This window comes from Dasypus novemcinctus, chromosome 2, assembly GCF_030445035.2.
Source record: "Dasypus novemcinctus isolate mDasNov1 chromosome 2, mDasNov1.1.hap2, whole genome shotgun sequence".
Lineage (NCBI taxonomy): Eukaryota > Metazoa > Chordata > Mammalia > Cingulata > Dasypodidae > Dasypus > Dasypus novemcinctus.
In genome coordinates, this window is record NC_080674.1 from 49,143,803 (window position 1) to 49,154,988 (window position 11,186).

General features: G+C 37.0%; 1 pseudogene; it reads left to right on the forward strand.

Moving 5' to 3' along the window:
- Nucleotides 1-8,661: 8,661 nt before the first annotated feature.
- On the forward strand, nucleotides 8,662-9,906 carry LOC101433750 (lupus La protein homolog pseudogene; annotated as a pseudogene).
- The last annotated feature ends 1,280 nt before the right edge of the window (nucleotides 9,907-11,186 follow it).

Consider the following 11,186-nt stretch of genomic DNA (forward strand, 5'->3'; position numbering starts at 1 on the left):
TGCTGAGGCTCAGGGCCCAGATGGCATATGAACAATTCAAAGATTCAAGTCTCCTGAGCATGCACCAATCCTAGTGCCAACCACAGGTTCAGTAAAAGTGACAGAAGAGATATGTGCAGCAAGATCACATCTGAGTCCAACTTCATTACACTCAGGAGCACAAATTCCAAAGTAGGGCCCACTGGCAAGGCACTGAACTCCAGAACCATCTGCCATCACCATAGGACTGGGTGTCTCTGTAACCCTCAGGAGCACCACTACCTGGGGTTGTATCTACTTTGTATGTCTCTGGGATCCTGCTGAGACACGCATAAGCACAACCCCTCTGATGGCCTTTGACTCATTTTGAACTCTATTAGCTATATAAACTCATTTGTCTTTACTATTTCCTCCTTTTATTCAAGGTCTTTTTCTAGTTGCATCACCAGCTGGTGATTGGTAGTAATCCCTTGGCTGCAGAGAGGCTCAACCCTGGGAATCATGTCCCACACTAGGGGAAGGTAATGCATTTACATGCTGAGTTTGGCTTAGAGAGTAGTGACAATTGAGCAACGTGGGGGCTCCCAGGAGGTAACTCTTAGGCACCCTCCAGCCCTAGGCCTAGTTGAAATTTCAGGCACTCAGGCTCATAAGCATGTCATTAGTATTAAGGGCCCATAATTGGAACATCCTTCTCCACTGGTCTTTGACCTTGCATTTGGGGGATTGTTGCTGTTCCATTGGAGAATGTGACAAAGCTCCCCATGATGGGAACTCAGCATTCCCTCAGTTGTTGTTTGTACCTCTACCCACTATGACATTATCCAATGAATATCTGAACATATCTCTATATCCTATATGCATGCTCTGGAGAACTCCCTACCACCCATGCATCCCCCATCATTGACACCCTGCACCAGTGCTCCTCCCTTGCCATGGTTGAATCCCTCTGTGATCCAAAGCTTCTTCAAAAATGAAGCCTAATATATTGCCAAATTCAATTAGTAGGAAAATGAAAAAGTATTGACAGGTTTAAAGATTAGAAATAGAATACATAATAATTTTAAAAAACTACAATGAAGTAAAAAATAAATTGGGGTATTAAAAAATGAAAATCATAAAACTTTTTTGATGTTTTGCCTTTCATCACTGTAATAGGTATTCCCCTGTATGTACAGTGTCAAGGCAATCTCTTCCATTTCTTCCTTAGTGTCTATATCCTTTCTAAAAAATTTTGTTTTATTATGTCTTCAAAAAAGTTTTAGGTCACAGTAAAGTCATATATAGAATATAGAGGACTCTTGTATACCCAACAACAAACCCATTTCTCCCTTCCCCAGCAATGATCTTTTTACATATGACTATTACATTTGCTACAGCTGATTTACAGATATTGAAACATACCTACTAACCATGGTTACATTATGGTTTATATTTTAGACTATTCAATTTTATATATTTTTGGTGAAATTTAACATGGTGTGTATCCATCATTGCATGATCTTGTGGAACACTTTCATTACTCCCCATTTACCCCCTCTCCCAACTATTCTATTCCTCTCTCTCATTCCCCTCAGGGCCTACAGTAACAACCAAGCTTCACTGCTTGAAGGAGAAGATTCATAGATACTTGCAACAATGCTGAGGGCTTAACACACTAGTCTGTCTTTCCCGATTGGGAGTCGCCATACTCTCAAGAGACATTCTCCCCTCTGTTTGAAAACATCAGGTCTCCCCAGATGGGGGTACAACACCTTCCTGTTCATTGTATGTGTCTTCACCCACTGATACAATACACTATGACAAGATCACCCTGAGAAATCTACAACAAAGCTTCTAGAACTTATAAATGATTTCAGTAAAGTCACAGGTTATAAGATCAATGTGCAAAAATCAGTAGCATTCCTGTACAATAATAATGAGCAATCTGAGTAGGAAATCAAAAAAGAATACTTTTTACAATATTAAATAAAAAATCAAATACCTAGGAATAAATTTAACTAAAGACATAAAAGATTTATACACAGAAAACTACACTACATTGTTAAAGGAAATCAAAGAAGACTTAAATAAATGGAAGAATGTTCCCTGTTCATGGGTAGGAAGACTAAATATCATTAAGATGTCTATCCTACCCAAACTGATCTACAGATTTAATGCAATCCCAAAAAAATCAACACAGCATTTTTAAATGAACTGGAAAAACTAACTATGAAATTTATTTGAATGGAAAGAGGCCCTGAATAGCCAAAGACATACTGAAAAAGGAAAACGAAATAGGAGGAATCATACTACCTGACTTTAAAACATACTACAAAGCTATAGTGGTCAAAATGGCATGGTGTTGGCACAAGGATAGACATATTGACCAATGGAACTGAATTGAGAATTCTGATATAGATCCTCACACATACGGTCATTTGATATTCGACAAGGTCACCAAGCCCACTCAACTGGGAGAGAATGACCGTTCAACAAATGGTGCTCGGAGAACTGGATATCCATATGTAAAAGAATGAGAGAGGAACACCATCTCACTTCTTTTACAAAAATCAGCTCAAGATGGATCAAAGATCTAAATATAAGAACAAAACCATAAACACCTTGGAATATAATGTAAGGAAGCATCTACAGGACCTTGTAATAGGAAATGGATTCATGAACTTCATACCCAAAGCACAAGCTATGAAAGAAAAAATAGATAAATGGGACTTACTCAAAATTAAAGCCTTTTGTACCTCAAAGGAGTTTATCAAGAAAGTGAAAAGACAACCCACAATGGGAGAATATATTTGGTAATCATATATCTGACAGGAGCTTAATATCCAGCAGATATAAATAATCCTATATCTCAAAAATAGAAAGACAAACAACCATTTAGAAAATAGGCAAGAGATTTGAACAGATGCTCTCCAAAGAAGAAATCCAAATGGCTAAAAAGCACATGGAAAGATGCTCAACATCACTAGTTACTAGGGAAATGCAAATCAAAACTACAATGAGATACCCTCATACCCATTAGGCTAGCAGCTATTAAAAAAACAGAGGACTACAAGTGTTGCAAGAATGGGGACCCTCATCCACTGCTGGCGGGAATATAAAAGGATCCAGTCATTGTGGAGAACAGTTTGGCAGTTCCTCAAAAAATTAGCTATAGATTTACCACATGACCCAGCAATTCCACTTCTGGGTATATACCCAGAAGAACTTGAAAACAAGGACCCGAACTGATATGTGCACACCAATGTTCACAGTGGCATTATTCACTATTGCCAAAAGTTGGAACCAACCCAAATGCCCATCAACAGATGAATGGATAAACAAAATATAGTATATACATACAGTGGAATACTACTCAGCTGTAGGAAGGAATACCATACTACCATATGGGATAACATGGATCTTATGTTGAGTGACGCAAGCCGGGCATTGAAGGACAAATACTACATGACCTCTCTGATATGAATTAAGCAAATCAAGGCATCCCTGTCTCATGTTTTCCATCCCTGTCTCTTTCAGGCAGGTTCTTATCATTCTATGAACTACAGTCTCTTCCACTTTCTTTCTCATCCACTTACCTAAAATCCCAATGTGAATTTAGTTAGACATAGAACAACACTTAGACTTATACTATCTTGTGCAGTTACCTAATTAATTCAAGGTTAAATAGTCCATTGCTCCAATTGGACCAAAGTTAATTGAGAGAAGATTTTTTTGTCCATAGTGCCTTATGGTATAGGTAATTACAAATATATATATATATATGTGTGTGTGTGTGTGTGTGTATTTAAGTAATTGATTAAAATATATGGAAGGAAGTCCATTGGATCTAGCAATGTAATGGATACAATGTTTTATTTTCCTGTCTTGTGTCCTTGTAAGTACTGCTTGACCCTTATGAAGTAAGAAGCTTACAACAGGAAATCAAGTGCACAGTCAACGGGGTATGGCCAGCCACAAAACTTGGGAATCTTTATGAAAGAAAGTACATTGCATTGGGGCTCTTTTCAGGCTCTAGAGATTCAAAATCATGTTATGGTAAGAAGGGAAAAAAACATACGGTGGTAAGAAATAAATCAAGTCAGCCTGACATCTCTTCGTGTTGTGAAATATCTCCCTTGGTTTTACTTATATATTATACCAACCATTTCAAGTTTGCATTAATTTTTAGAGTGGAAAGCAATGAAGTGAAATCACCAGTAACAAAATTTCCTCTAGTCCACTGTAGGTGAAAACACATTACAGTTTTAAGAAATCAGCACTGTAGTTATAACATTGGCAACCTGGAGAAGCACTTTCCAATCCTATCATACTGTCTGTTAGGACCCTGCTTTCTTTTTTTTTTTTTAATTAATTTTTTAAGGAAGCTTTAGATTACATAAATGTATTATAAATGAGTCTAGATCTGTTACATTAAGGAGCATATATTCCAAAGTAAGGCCCACTGACAGGGTGCCAAATTCCTGAGATTGCTTATAGTGTTTAGATGTCTCTAGAGCCCTCAGGTGCCCCACTGTTTGAGGTTGTTCACTGTGACAATCAATGGGATCCTGCTGAGACTCACATAAGCCATAAGTGTAACAACTGGAATGACTTCAAGACTCACTTTGAAAACTCTTCGTCATAAAAACTCATTTGTATTTACCCTTTCCCCTATTTGGTCAAGATCTTTTTCCAGAAGCATCACTAGTTGGTGCTTGATAATAATCCCTAGATGCACCTGGGGCATGCCTCTATGGCATGTGAATATGTTCAAGTGTTTGTGGGGTGTTGTCTCAGTGGGTGGAGAGCCACACAATAACTGAAAGAATATTGAATCCTCATCATTGGTAGTCTTGCTACATTCTCTAATAGAGGGGCAAGAATCCCCCAAATACACAGGCAGTGCCTAGCAAAGGAGAACAGATCAGTACACCAGGCCCTTGATATTAATGGTGATGCCCCTGAACCTTTTCTTGTGAAATTGAAACTTAACCTGGGAGGGCTGGGGGAAGGACCAGATGAACACTGGGGATTGGCAGATATGTGGTTGAAAATACGAAGTTGGGAATGCTCTTATGGCAATATGACAAGGAAGGGTTACTGGTTTAGGTTGTTGGATGGGGGACGCATCTAACACCTGGGGTGCACATGGGACAGGCTTCTAGGGAGTGTACAAGTGATTTTTTTGTTATAACATGTTGTATCAGTGGGTGGAGACCCACATAATGAATGGGCAGGAGTTGGACTCCCATCATGGGGAGGACCGATATGTTCTTAAACAGAGGAGCAGGAGTCTCTCAAGAGCATGGGTAGTTCCTATATGTGGAGGACAAACCAGTATGTCAAGATGGTGTTACAACTAATTGTGAATCTCATCATCTAAGGAGTGAAGCCAGGGAGTCGCCATGGGCCCCTAGGGGAGAGGGCGGGAGGAATGGAATAGATGGAATAGGGGTTATTTAATGGGCAATGGAAGTGTTCTACATGATCTTGCAATGATGGACACAGGCCATGTTAAATATCATCAAAATTTATATAAGTATAAGGTCTAAAATGTAAACCATAATGTAAACCATTGACCATGGCTAGTTGCTATGCTTCACAATTTGTATATCAGTTGTAACAAATGTATCATCCACATATAAAAAGGTATTAATATGGGAAGGGGGAAAAGGGGGAGGATATTGGGTATATGGGAGTCCCCTGTATTCTGTATGTGACTTTACTGTGACCTAAAACTTCTTTGAAAACAAAATGAAAAAAAGTAAGACACTGGAGAATAAATGGAAGAAAATATCACTGTACCTAAAGGTCAACAGATACCACAGTGATGAAAGGCAAAACATCAAAAAAATTTTAAATATTTTTCATTATTTTAATACCTCATTTAAAAATTTTATTTTAGTTCTAGTTTTTTAAAATTTTTACATATTTTACTTCTTATATTTAAACTTATCATTATTATTTCATTTTCCTATTGCATTTATCTAATTTTATTGGCTTTATTTTTGAAGAAACTTTGGATCACAGAAGGGTTACAACTGGGGCAGGGGAGGATCATTGGTGTGTGGTGTCAGTGATGGAGTATACATGGGAGGAAGGTCAGCTGGAAATACATATAAGATATATTAATGTGCTCAAATCCTCATGGGGCATTGTCACAGTAAGTGGAGATTCACACAATAACCAAAAGAACATTGAATCCTATTCTGGAGATCTCTGCCACATTCTTTAATGGAGCAGCAGCAATCCCCCAAGTATAGGGATAATGACTAGCAAAGAAGGATGGTCCATTGATGGGCCCTTGATATTGATGACTATCCTTATATGCCTTTGCTCTCAAAATTGACACTTACCCTAGAGTTATAGGGTGCCTAAGAGTTACCTCCTGAGAGCCTCCATGGTGCTAGAATGTGGCCTCTCTGTAAGTTGAATTCAGCATATAAATGCATTACCTTTCCCCCAGCGTGGGGCATGACTCCCCTGGATGAACCTCCCTGACACCAAGGGATTACTACCAAGCACCAACTAGCAATGCAACTGGAAAAAGACCTTGAAAGGGGGGAAATGTAAAGACAAATGAGTTTATATGGCTAAGAAACTTCAATGTGAGTCAGGATGTCATCCACTGGTAATGCTTATGCACATTACTACCCCAAACAGTGGGGCTTCTGAGGGCTCTGGAGACAGCCAGGTCCTATACTCAGGGCAGATAGCTCCAGAGTTTGGTGCCTTGCCAGTGGGTCCTGCTTTGGAGTTTGCGCTCTTGAGAGTGACAGAGTAGGACTCAGTTATGGCTTCCCTATACATGGGTCAACCACCGCTTCTATTTGAACCTATAGTTGGTGCTGGAGTTGGTAGGTGTATGTCCAAGCTATTCATGTGCCAGGTGGGCCCTGAACCCCAGTGGAAATGTAACACCCACATTCTAGTTCATTGGACTCACCCAGGACAATTAACGGGGAGGTGAGGATGGACAACTACCATACCTAGGAAATGAGAGAGCCTACAACTGCAATCAAGACAGTCCCATCCATTAGATGTTTGGGATCAAAACCACCTCTCAACTAGAGATGGAGTGGACATCACCACCCCAGAATCTTCATGACTGGGGGAAGGAACTATGGACTAGAGTGGACTTAGGTATTCTACTATAGATATTGTGATTCTAGCAATTGAAGAAATTACAACATTGATGCAGAGGCTCTGAGGACAAGGAGAGGCAAAAACAGATGTAATACAGGGGCATTTTTGGGACTTGGGAATCATCCTGAATGACATTGCAATGACAGATATAGGCCATTATATATCTTCCCATAATCTACAGAATTGTGTGGGAGAGAATGAAAATTATAATGTAAACTATAATCCATGCTCAGTGCCAAAGCCCCAAAATGTGTTTATCAATTGCAATGAATGTACCACACTAATGAGAGATGTTGTTTATGTGGGAAAATGTGGGGAGTGGGGGGAGTGGGGCATATGGGAATCCCAATAATTTTTATGTGATGTTCATGTAATCTAAGTATTTTTAAAATACATATATATATATATATATAAAAGAAAGTTAACCTAGTAATATCTATTGCCTAAGAATTACCTTCTGAAAGCCTCCTTGTTGCTCAAATGTGACCTCTAAGCCAAACTCAGCATATAAACATACTACCACGCCCCTGACTATACTTTTTAATGTCACTTATTACATATCATTTAACTGCTCAGAATAAAGAGCCACACAGTTCTTTACTGAAGACCTAGGGATAAATAGTCCTTAAAAAAACTATTTTCAGATATCGACACAATAATAGTTATTCGAAAATTAGAGACTTTTAGGGCCAAAATCAGGTCCACAGATGTTTTTGAAAATGTTCATTTAGAAAATGAGAGGATTTATCCATGTTTTATTATGCAAGAGTAGATTATATTTCAGTGATAGGCTTTCATCAAATCTGTGTGTATAATTTCTTACTGCAATTATAATTTCTGTGATTATTTTTTGTCCCAAGCTGCCCACATAGGTGTGAAATTATATATCTAATTTGATAAAAGGATTGATAATGCTGATATAAACTATTTTGCCTGGTTAGAGCAGATTTCTCCTGACTTCACACTACTATTATCTCACTAAACTATGAAGACTTTGCCTTAGAAAATCAGGCAAACACACTTCCTAATTTTTCAAAAGCAAAATTTTCTGGTAATCAAAGAATGAAAACTTAAAACAGATTTAATCTTTCTATGAGCCTATGAAATGTTGGACAAAGCATAGAACTTCATTGCATACCCCAATCTGCTACTCTTCAGTCCCAACTTAAAGGCATCTGTACCATTCTATCATTCATCTCTCACTTTTGCCCTAAATCCTCTTACTCAATTGGCATATATATTGACATGAATATTTATTTTCCCTTCAAAGCATATTAAATATTAAGAATTCCTCAGTTTTATATCTGTCATAGGAAACTACCCACAAATTAAAACATACGTACATATATACTATATATTGCTATAAGTAATTGATTTCTTTGTTATTTTTAAAGGTAGTTCTTGTAATGGCAGTTCGGTTCAGACTTTGGCTCCCATTGGTGGGGTCTTGATGTGTCTATGTTCACTATTAAGGCAGCGAGAGAAGTCCAGAAGGTCACTGCTGGAGATAGTGTGGTGTGGCTCTGCAATGCCAGGGCCCTAAATGTTGCTACAATGGCTGAAAATGGTGATAATGAAAAAATGGTTGTTCTGGAGGTCAAAATCTGCCATCAAATTGAGTATTATTTTTGGTGACTTTAATTTGCCACAGGACTATATTTTAAAAGAACAGATAAAACTTGATGAAGGCTGAGTATCTTTGGAGAAAATGATACAATTCAGTAGGTTGATCCATCTAGCAACTGATTTTAATGTAATAGTAGACACATTGAGCAAATCAAAAGAAGAACTCATGGAAATAAGTGAAGGTAAAACTTAAATCAGAAGATCTCCAACCATGCCTCTCCCTGAAGTGACCGATGAATTTTAAAATGATGTAAAAAATCAGGTTCATTTGTATTAAAGGCTTCTCAACTGGTGCAACCCTTGATGATATAGAGGAATGGTTAGAAGATAAAGATCAAGTATAAATACTCACCTGAGAAGAACACTGCACAAAGTATTTAAGGGACAGGTATTTGCTGTGTTTGATAGCACTGCATCTGTTAATAAATTTGTAGAGACTCCTGGCCAAAAATACAAAGACACAGCCCTGCTAATACTTTCCAAGGAAAATTACTTTGCAAAACAGAATGAGGAAGATAGCAAAATAAAGTGGAAGCTAAATTAAGAGCTAAACAAAAGAAAAAAGAAAAACAGAAGTTGGAAGAATATGCTGAAATGAAATCTCTAGAAGAAAAGATTGGATGCTTTCTGAAAATCTCAGGTAACATAGATGATCAGACTAGTAGAGAGGATCTACACATCCTTTTCACAAGTCATAGCAAGATAACATGGATAGACTTTGTCAGAGGAGCAAAAGAGAGAATAATTCTATTTAAAGAAAAAGCTAAAGAAGCACTGAATAAAGCCAAATATGCAAATAATGTTAACCTACAATTAAGGAACAAAGATGTGACATTGGAAGTACTAGAAGGAGAGGTGGAGAAAAGCACTGGAAAAAATCATAGAAGATCAACAAGAATACCTAACAAGTGGAAGTCAAACAGTGGCAGATTTAAAGGAAAAGGAAAAGGAAATAAAGCTACCTAGGCTGGGTCCATTAAAGGAAAAGTACAGTTTCATGGCAAGAAAATTAAGTTTGATAGTGATGATGAATGTAATGAAAATGTTACAGCTGAAACAGTGAAAAGAGCAAGAGAAGAAGCAGACAAGGAAGAACCTGAATCAAAACTACAGAAAACAGAAAATGGTGCTGGAGACCAGTGGCCTAGCAAACAAATTTTTTATTCATTTTAATTAGATTTTAAGCTGCTTTTTTTTTTTTTTTGAACTTTTTAAAAAGAAAACTGAAGAGGTCCACTTCTAAGTCTACCTGTAAGAAAGAAAAGATTTTTTTCCTTGTCTTTTTTGTTTTGTTTTGTTGTCTTATTGAGTGTTTTTGGAAATGTATAGTTCTATTTGTGTTATTTCAAATGATTCAAATATCAAAGGAAAGCTTCTTCCACTCAATTGTCTTTGTGATATGAGAATGTACAAGCATAAACTAATAAAACATATACTATTAAAAGAAAAAAAAAGACAATGAAAATTTGCAGGAGACTGAGATGGGGAAAACCCTCTGTCTTCTTTATTGTCAAATTGCATGCCTTCTTTCTGATAAACTCTAGTTCAAGCCTCTCGAAACATATCTGATTTTCATCATCAGTTCCTAGGTTTCAAAGTAGATTTTTCAACTCTTTCCCTGTTACTTCTGAATCACTGGGTTTAAAATGATGCTTGAAATTATCTTTTTAGAAATAACTCTGACCTAAGCGCCAAAACTGTTTTAGATTTATTTTGCATGGTATTTTCAGGTTTCACCATTGTTTGCATATTAATTTTTAAATAAATATTTGAATAATAAATTAATTAATGAGAAATCATCATATTATTACCTACTCAGCAAACTTTTTTATGTCTACTCTTTTTCTAGCAATTTAAAAATTAAGTGGGGTACAAAAATAAATATGACCAATTCTTTTACCTTAAATAGTTATCCACTTTAATCCATATAGCAATAACTAAAGATGGTATTTCATAAATTATCAAAAAGCAGACTGAAAAGTGTTACATTTGTTCAGAGAATAAGAAAACAGAGAGGGCAGAATAATTACACTCATTTAATTAACTTATTATTGAGTAACCACAATTTATGAAACTAATTCCAGAGAGTTAGTAATGAATGCTATTTCTCTAGAACTTCTTAGGCTAGTGTAAGATAAGCATTTAAATAAATAACCAATGCTATGGCATCAGCAGGATTCTAAAGGAACTCAGAGAAGGGTATGATTATCAATGCCTGTGGCCATGGTACCATGGTGGTGTTGGTCAAGGAAGGCGTCAGAGGAGAAGCAACACTAGAGATGAATTATGTTTTTGAGAGGCACAAAGTTACATGTTCTTCAATATTGCTATTACTCAGATACTGGTAACATGATATGCAAACAAAAACCTTCCCCACTATGAAGATGGAGGAATCCCATAAGGACTTAGAAGGTCACTTAATCATCAACCCTGCATTTATAGGTTTAGATATG